Below are 8,867 nucleotides of genomic sequence, written 5' to 3'. Positions count from 1 at the left end.
AGTGCGCCCCCTCTCAACGACACGGTCCAGTGGTCGTGTCTCTTTTACGTGGTGCAGGCAGCTCCGAAAAGCCTCAGGCCTACCACTCCGACAACGACCGTGACCACAACCAAGACCCGAAACAGGTTATGTGCGCGCAGCCGCGGGGAGACGTCAGCTTTGTGGCGTGGTCCTACCCCGCTCACTGCACAAAGCAGCTTATGAGCGGTCGGCGCCCACCGTATCGGACGGTGTCGGAGCGCCCGGTGCCGAGCTGCAATACCAGCGAGCTCGTAGCGGCACCCGTGGCCCCAGGCCACCCGGCTCCCAGAGCCGCGACTCCCAGAGTCGAAAAAGAGACAGTAGAGAAAATATATACAGAAACTCGGACCACCCACGCGGCTTCCGTACTCACTCGCTTCGGGCTCGGCAGCTCCGCGGACGCTAGGCCTCGCGCTCCCTCGGTGCGGACCAAGTGATTCTCACGAAGAAACTCCAGGGAAAAATGTGCTGAGCATGTCGAAGAGTTCAAACATGCTGCAGCGCAATACACCTCGCACTCAAGAAAGCATGCCGCAGGCCCTAACTATCAAAATTCACTCTAGGCCTAGCACTTGTCAAGTCCGGACAAGGAGCGTTTCTCGAACCGAACCGACAGTCGTCCAATGTTCCAAGAGCAGGCTCCACGTTGGGCGCCAGTTGGGGAGATAAGTACGTTCTCCCCACTCAATCGCGGCTGACACGGTTCAAAGCCGCCCGGACCCCACCCCGTGATCGCGTACACTACCGAGCGCTCGCGACCACGGCGGGCCTTGCTCTGGGGGAACAAAGGAACGAAACATTGGCTGACACAAACAGGCATTTATTGCTACAGAAACAATAACACCAGCTAGAAACAAGGTATGCTAATGAATCAAGGTCGTCCGACTCACCAGCAAGGTTCCGAGCGAATATTCGCCCGCGCTAGGGCAAGGCATATATACTCCGAAGGCCGGACGGGACGAGTACGGGAGCCTGTCTCCCCGTCGCTTCCTCGCCCCGCCGGCGAAGAGCGGAGCCGCGAGCGACACGTCCGCTCTGGCCGACGATCCCAGCCGAAGCCCCACATGCCCACTCTCCCGCGCGCGGGCTTTGGCAATCTCCCGCGCAGCGATGCTGGCGCCCTGTCTTGCCAGTTAATGTAACTGACAAGGGAATGCGCTCAGCCTCGAGGTGAGACTGCCGCTGCACGGTGCCTCGCGGGAAAACAAACTCAGGGGACTGCAGGGCAGGTCCCCACAAACTCTAATAGCCAAATAGTTGACTATCAGAAAATGGTTAACCCGCCTAGTAGTAAGAGTATTCACGTCCTTTCTATTGTTCGGCAACACACGTTCTTTCAATTCTGCCGAAGCTGCTTAGGTGTTTTTATTCCACCAGAGGGCTGCTTATAAATATTCTGGTCGGCCTTCGCGGAAACATGCACATACTCGTGCGCTTCCACAGCAGTCGATCATTCTCATGACAATTAACATTTTTCGCTGAAAAACGGCACCTCATCCACTAGAAAGAGAGGTTAAGTGTTATTATCCTCAATTATGTATGCGCCATTATGATCATTTGTAGCATATTTTCCTTTTGTAGCATAATTTTGTAGCATATTTGCAGCATATTTACCATTAAAAAAACCAACGTTTTATATGCAGTGAGCACGCGATAAATGTTGGCGATGAATAGCCCCGGAAAAAATAAGGAATTTTTAACTATTACAAACTAAAAGTCATGTTCCGCTTCTCCGTTCGTGTCGTCACTACCATGGACGAAACATTTAGTCTTGAAATCTATACATCGCACACATAGCCTCGCAGTTAGTCCTTTTGTGGGCCAAACGTATTCGAGGAGTAATGACGGTTGTGTTTGAAAACACTTAAAAAGACTAAAAGTTCTATTTATGTCATGCGATCCGTTCTTACGTTTCTTAGTTTCGTCATAATAAACGGGATCATAGTTAGTTCATGGAAGCAGGAAATGAACACTGCCTATACCTCCTCTAAGTAATGAAAAATTCAGTAGTTACAAAGATTTACGGATTCGAGGAGTGAAGGTCAAGCCATCGTTGACTTAAAGTTTATTGACAAGCAAAAGTTGTATCCTTCGAATGTGCATTACCAGCAACGTTTTCGTAACAACAACACGTCTTCACTTCAAGGTGTCTTGGAGTCGAAAGCGGCTGTGCGAGATTTTTCAATCCTGTGGAAAGTTTCGAGAATCTTCATACGCCCGCATTTCATCGGTGCCATAGGGGGTACAAACACCCTTGTTCGGACACCCCATTGCAGGCATGGCAGTTCGAGTGCACAGGACATTAGTTCTTACAAGGCATCTTCCCGCTTTACCGAAAGAAGATTTAAGCACTAATACTGGAGATTTCTTACTCCGTATTGAGAAACAGTTCAATTTTTCTCTGAATACGGGGGAAGTAACGCGTTATACAAAGTAACTTTAGACATTTTAAAGTGCGTCATAAAAGCGCCCTTGTCTCAATACCTTTTGTGTCTGTGATTGAGATGGGCACAATGATGGTTCATGGATTCTTAGTTTTTCAATTGTCAAATTTAGCCAGCAAGAAAATGACATGTAAACAGCGCAGTGGCTCATAAGAAGCGGTCGGCTGTATGAGATACTTAAAACGTCTCCATTTAGCGCCTTCGTTCTGTCTGGCCACAAAGAGCAACCGTCATTGTATCATGCGTGATTTGTAAAATGGGACAAATTAGCATCCATGATAGCGCAGCATACATATAGATAAAGAGGAGGAGGCAAAGGCAGGAATGTCAACTAGAAAGGGGTTCGGGTTGGCTACCCTGCACTGGAGAAGAGGAAATAGGGGACTAAAAGGAGGAAGAGAGAAGAGGTAAAAGGCATAACACACACACACACACAATGCTGTCACAATTTGTCACTCAAACCAGTCGCTCTCAAGTAGGCAAAGAGTGCCTTGTATGCCTTGAGGGCAGTCGACTGCTGTGGCTCAGGACCGAAGATCTTTTGCTCTGTCAATGGGCGAGGATCGAGGCGGTCCAGGGCACAACACAGTGTATGTCTTGCACTCGCAAATGCAGGGCACTCACAGAGAAGATGAGCGATAATCTCCTCACAACCAAAGCTTTCACAGGCAGGGCTGTCGGCCGTCCCCATCCGGAAAGCATAGTGGTTGGTAAAAGCAACACCGACCCATAAACGGCATAACAATGTTGCTTCGCGATGTGCTAAGTTACGTGGAAGACGAAGGCGCAGTCCAGGGTCCAGTGCCTTGAGGCGGAGGTTGCAAAACTCTCCCGTGTACCACGCTGAAAGTGTGAGCTCCAGCGCCAAAGGGCGAAGCCCACACGCAGCGTCAGGTCTTGATATTGGGATCATCACTGGAAGCCCGTCGTTGTGAGCAAAACGAGCAGCCGCATCGGCCTGGTCATTACCGTTAATACCAAAGTGTCCTGGCAGCCATTGAAAAATGATGTCATGACCTTTGGATACGGTGCCATGGTACAGTAGACGGATCTCAGCAACAAGTTGTTCCTGCGACCCGCGTCGTAGCGCCCCTTGCAGGGCTTGAAGGGCTGCTCTAGAGTCGGTGAAAACCGTCTAGTCATGTGGAGGTTCTTGACTTAGGAACTCTACCGCAGCCCGTAAGGCTGCGAGTTCCGCACCAGTTGAAGATGTTGGATAGGTCGTCTTCACTTTTATGAGGATGGATCTGGCCGGTATCACCACCGACCCCGCAGAACTGGTCGAATGAACTGATCCATCTGTGTAAACATGTATGCGGTGACTGTGGTAAGAATGCAGGTGATTCAGTGTCAGTTGCTTGAGAGCGGGCAGTGATACACCGCATTTTTTGTAATGCCAGGAATATAGAGGTGAACCCGAGGTTCATGAAGACTCCATAAGGGTGAGCACAGTCTTGACGAAGGGGTGAACTCCGATGCAAGATATGCGCGATGGGCTTCAATGACTTTGGCGAATGCAGTACGCGGCCTAATTATTGGGAGTATTGCGAGGTGATGACAGGGAACCCGTGTGAGGCGCCGAATATGTGTTCTCCTGGTGTCAATAGCAATGTATGTAATAACAGGACGTTCCCGGGCAACAAGAACAGTTGCTGCTGTTGATGCACATTTTGGCAGTCCAAAGCAGATACGGTGAGCTTACGCTTGCACACTTTGAAGATACTTGATATTTGTCTTTATAATGGAACTGAATATCGGAAGACTGTACCGCATGTAGCCCAGAAATAGGGAACGGTACAGTTGTAGCATCGAGCGCACTGACGCGCCCCGAAACTTTCCCCCGTGGAAGGAGAAGACGTAGACAATCGCAATTAGTCTCTTTCTCTTGTCGTGGATATGGGGACTCCTCGAGAGTTTCCGGTCGATGACAACACTAAGGAATCTGTGGCTTCTCTCATAGCAAATGGCTTCGCCATTGATGCGAATGGTGTAACGTGACATTATTTTGCGTGTGAACGCCACAAGTGAACACTTTTCTGTCGAAATGTTCAGGCCCTGCAAGCGAAGATAAGATGTCAATATTGATGCCACCTTTTGAAGTCTTGCACAAACTTGAGGACGGGTCACCCCTGATGCCCAAATACAGATACTATTTGCATATATAGAGATCTGAGCAGATTGTGGCAATACGTCGACCAGGCCGATGAGAGCAAGGTTGAAGAGAACTGGGCTCAGCACTCAAACCTGAGGGACTCCGCGCGAATTTCGGTGTCAGGATGCTAGTCCGACCGCACTAAGGACAAAAAACGACCTCTCTGATAAATAGCTGCGTATCCAGCTGAACGTGCGGCCTCCGATCTCAGCAGCTTCTATTGCGTCCAAAATGGCCTGATGCGTTATGTTGTCGTACGCGCCTTTGTTATCCAAATACAATACCGCGGTCAATCTTTTCAAACTCTTGCTGTGTTGCACCGACGTTACAAGGTCAACCACGTTGTCGATAGAAGAGTGGCCCCGTCGGTACACAGACATGGGGTTTGGATAAATCTGATATCGCTCCAAGTACCATTCCACGCGTGTGAGCAGCATTCTTTCCATGACTTTGCCGACGCAGCTGGTGAGATCAATTGGACGGTATGATGAAATGTCGAGCGGTGATTTCCCGGGTTGAAGAAGTGGAACTAGACGACTGGTCTTCCAATCATGAGGAACTATACAGCATACAGCTTCAAAAGAAAACTCTGCAGCTTTCACAAAAATTGCTTTAACTAAGCAATTTTGTGATACAAAGAAATATATGACTTTCATAGGAGAGATGCTAAAAATTTTCTCTTATTTAAATTAGCAACACCTTTGGATAGATTACCGGACCCAGTCATCATCATCATCACTGTCTGCGCCAACAGGACCAAGGCCCACCCATACCTCTCCAATTAACCCTGCCCAGTGCCCGCTGGAGGCTTTTCCTTGCAAACTTCTTAACCTCATCCGCCCAACAAATCTTCAGCCGCCCCTGCTACGCTTGGCTTCTTTTGGAATCAATCCGTTAACCTCAACATACACCGTTACCTTGCGCTCGCATTACGTGCCCCGCCCACGCCAATATTTTCTTCTTGTTTTCGACTAGGATGTCATTAACTCTTTTATGTTCCTTGACCCTTTCTGCTCTCTCCCTGCCTCTTACCGTTTCACTTAATACCCACGTTTCCATAGCTGAGAGCGTTGAGCTCAGTTTCAGATGAATCACTTCGTTATTACGCAAGTAATTGCTTTTAATTACGTACCGGCAATGTACAGCGGTTATACATTTTTCTCTTCAGCGATACTGGTAAACTGCCATCATGGTCATAGAGAACCTGCCAAACGCGCTCCATCACATTCCTATTCTATTTATTTCACTCTGGTCTTCAAGATGTGCGATGACTAACTGCCCTAAGTAGATGTATTATTTCAGCCCCTCCAGAGCCTCGCGCCATATCGTAAACCACTGTGTCGTACCGTGATTGTTGATGAGTAGTGTAGTTTGCTGTATATTATTTTTCAGCCCGCCGATCTGATTTGCTAGTCATCAAGTGTCTTAAAAAATGAATGAAAGGAGATAGTGCGAAGACTTCTTAGATATTGTGACACAGATGGCACACCACTTGTTCCTTAATCTCGGCGCTGATTGTGAGCTGTGATAGGCACTATCCAAGGATTCTAGCTGTTTTTCAAATATTACAATATAGCAATGACTTACAGTGGTGTCTTTCATCTTTAGGCTAGAGGCTTCCCTTATTTCATTGTTCAACTGCTGAGCCTGAAAAGGATGACTTTGGCTAAAAACATTTGTACGCAGTGACCCCATTCGCAGGGCAAGATAACAGGTGAATAAGTGTTGCGGAGGCGCGTATTAAGAGTCAACGCAAAATACCATGGAAAAGTCGGGGGCTACTGCTGCTCCTGATTCAAACTTTCTCTGCCTGCTTGCTTCCATGACAATCACTTTGTGAATATCGCATATTCACACTTGTTCATTTGTACCGCGAGATCGCTAATTGAGCTGCATCATCGCAAGGCCAACTCGACGTCGACTCTGCTCGCTTTCTGTGCAAGTTTTCGCACGAACTGCAACAAAAAAAATTCAAATGGCACGAGGCTTCCCATTGTTTTACAGTACGACTTGCTGAGACGCGTTATGCTCACAGTCGTATGTATGGGTGGTTTGTTGGGCCACAGTAAAGCCTTTACACAGACAAGAATCATCTGACGTCTGCTCGACAGCGGAGGTTCAGCAATTCAATTCAATTCTTTATTCACCAGAATACTGGACGGTCTCCAGGGCTAAAAGATGCTGGCTACAACCTAAATGGGCCCTGGAGCCGTTTACAATACGGCAGCATCCATTGATGACAGAGTACAGTAACATCATTTAAAACACTGTGTAGTACAAGGGATAAAAAAATATAGACCTGCTGCAAGATTTACCACAACAATCGATTCTTCCCAATTACGACTGAGAAAAGTGTACTCGTAGATCTTTTGGGGATTTGAAGGATACCTTTTTGTGTTTATTTAACAAGACCGGAAAATTGTGTTTTAATGATTGCAATTTGTAGACAGATAACGAGGAGGAGGGAAAGGCAGGGATGTTAACCAGAAAGGTGTTCCGGTTGGCTACCCTGCACTGGGGAAGAGGGATTAGGAGACAAAAAGCAGGAAGAGAGAAGAGAAAAAAAGCATAACACACACACATGCACAACGCTGTCACAATTTGTCACTCAATCCAGTCGCTCTCATGTAGGCAAAGAGTGCCTTGTATGCCTTGAGGGCAGTCGACTGCTGTGGCCACGGACCAAGGATCTTTGCTCTGTTAATGGGCGAGGATCGAGGCGGTCCAGGGCACATCACAGTGTATATCTTGCACTCACAAATGCAGGGCACTCACAGAGAAGATGAGCGATGGTCTCCTCAAAACCACAGCTCTCACAGGCAGGGCTGTCGGCTATCCCCATCCGGAAAGCATAGTAATTGGTAAATGCAACACTGATCCATAAACGGCATAACAGTGTTGCGTCGCGACGTTCTAAATTACGTGGAAGACGAAGGCGCAGTTCAGGGTCCAGTGCATTGAGGCGGAGGTTGCAAAACTTTCCCGTGTTCCACGCTGAACGTGTGAGCTCCAGCGCCAAAGGGCGAAGCCCACACACTGCGTGTGGGCTTCAGGATCCTCACTGGAAGTCCGTCGTTGTGAGCCGAACGCGTAGCCGCATCGGCGTGGTGATTACCGTTAATACCACAGTGTCCTGGCAGTCACTGAAAAATGATGTCATGACCTTTGGAAACGGTGCCGTGGTACAGTAGACGGATCTCAGTAACAAGTTGTTCCTGCGACCCGCGGCGTAGCGCAGCTTGCAGGGCTTGGAGGGCTGCTTCAGAGTCGGTGAAAACCGTCCAGTCATGTGGAGGTTCTTGACTGATGAACTCTGCCGCAGCCCGTAAGGCTGCGAGTTCCGCACCAGTTGAAGATGTTGGATAGGTCGTCTTCACTTTCATGAATGTGGATCTGGCCGGTATCACCACCGACCCCGCAGAACTGGTCGAGTGAACTGATCCATCTGTGTAAATATGTATGCGGTGACTGTGGTAAGCATGCAATTGATTCAGTGTTAGTTGTTTTAGAGCGGGCAGTGATACACCAGCTTTCTTTGTAATGTCAGGAATAAAGAGGTTAACCCGAGGTTCATGAAGACTCCATAAGAGTGAGCACGGTATTGACGCAGGGGTGTACTGCGATGGAAGATATGCGCGATGGGCTTCAATGACTTTAGCGAATGCAGTAGGCGGCCCAATTATTGAGAGTGTTGCGAGGTGATGACAGGGAACCCGTGTGAGGTGCCGAATATGTGTTCTCATGGTGTCCGCAGCAATGTATGTAGTAACAGGATGTTCCCGGGCAACAAGAACAGTTGCTGCTGTTGATGCACATTTAGGCAGTCCAAGACAGATACGGAGAGCTTGCGCTTGCACACTTTGAAGAGTCTTGATATTTGTTTTTCTAATGGAACTGAAAATCGGAAGACTGCACTGCATGTAGCCCAGAAATAGGGAACGGTACAGTTGTAGCATCGAGCGCACTGATGTTCCCCAGGACTTTCCCCTGAGGAAGGAGAGGACGTGGACAATCGAAATTAGTCTCTTTCTCATGTCGTAGATATGTGGACTCTACGAGAGGTTCCTGTCGATGACAACACCAAGGAATCTGTGGCTTCTCTCTTATGGAATGGCTTTGCCATTGATGCGAATGGTGTAACGTTACATTATTTTGCGTGTGAACGCCACAAGTGAACACTTTTCGGTCGAAATGTTCAGGCCCTGCAAGCGAAGATAAGATGTCAATATCGATGCCTCTTTTTGAAGTCT

This window comes from Amblyomma americanum, chromosome 9 (assembly GCF_052857255.1).
Source record: "Amblyomma americanum isolate KBUSLIRL-KWMA chromosome 9, ASM5285725v1, whole genome shotgun sequence".
NCBI classification, from domain to species: domain Eukaryota; kingdom Metazoa; phylum Arthropoda; class Arachnida; order Ixodida; family Ixodidae; genus Amblyomma; species Amblyomma americanum.
This window is presented reverse-complemented; position numbering follows the sequence as displayed.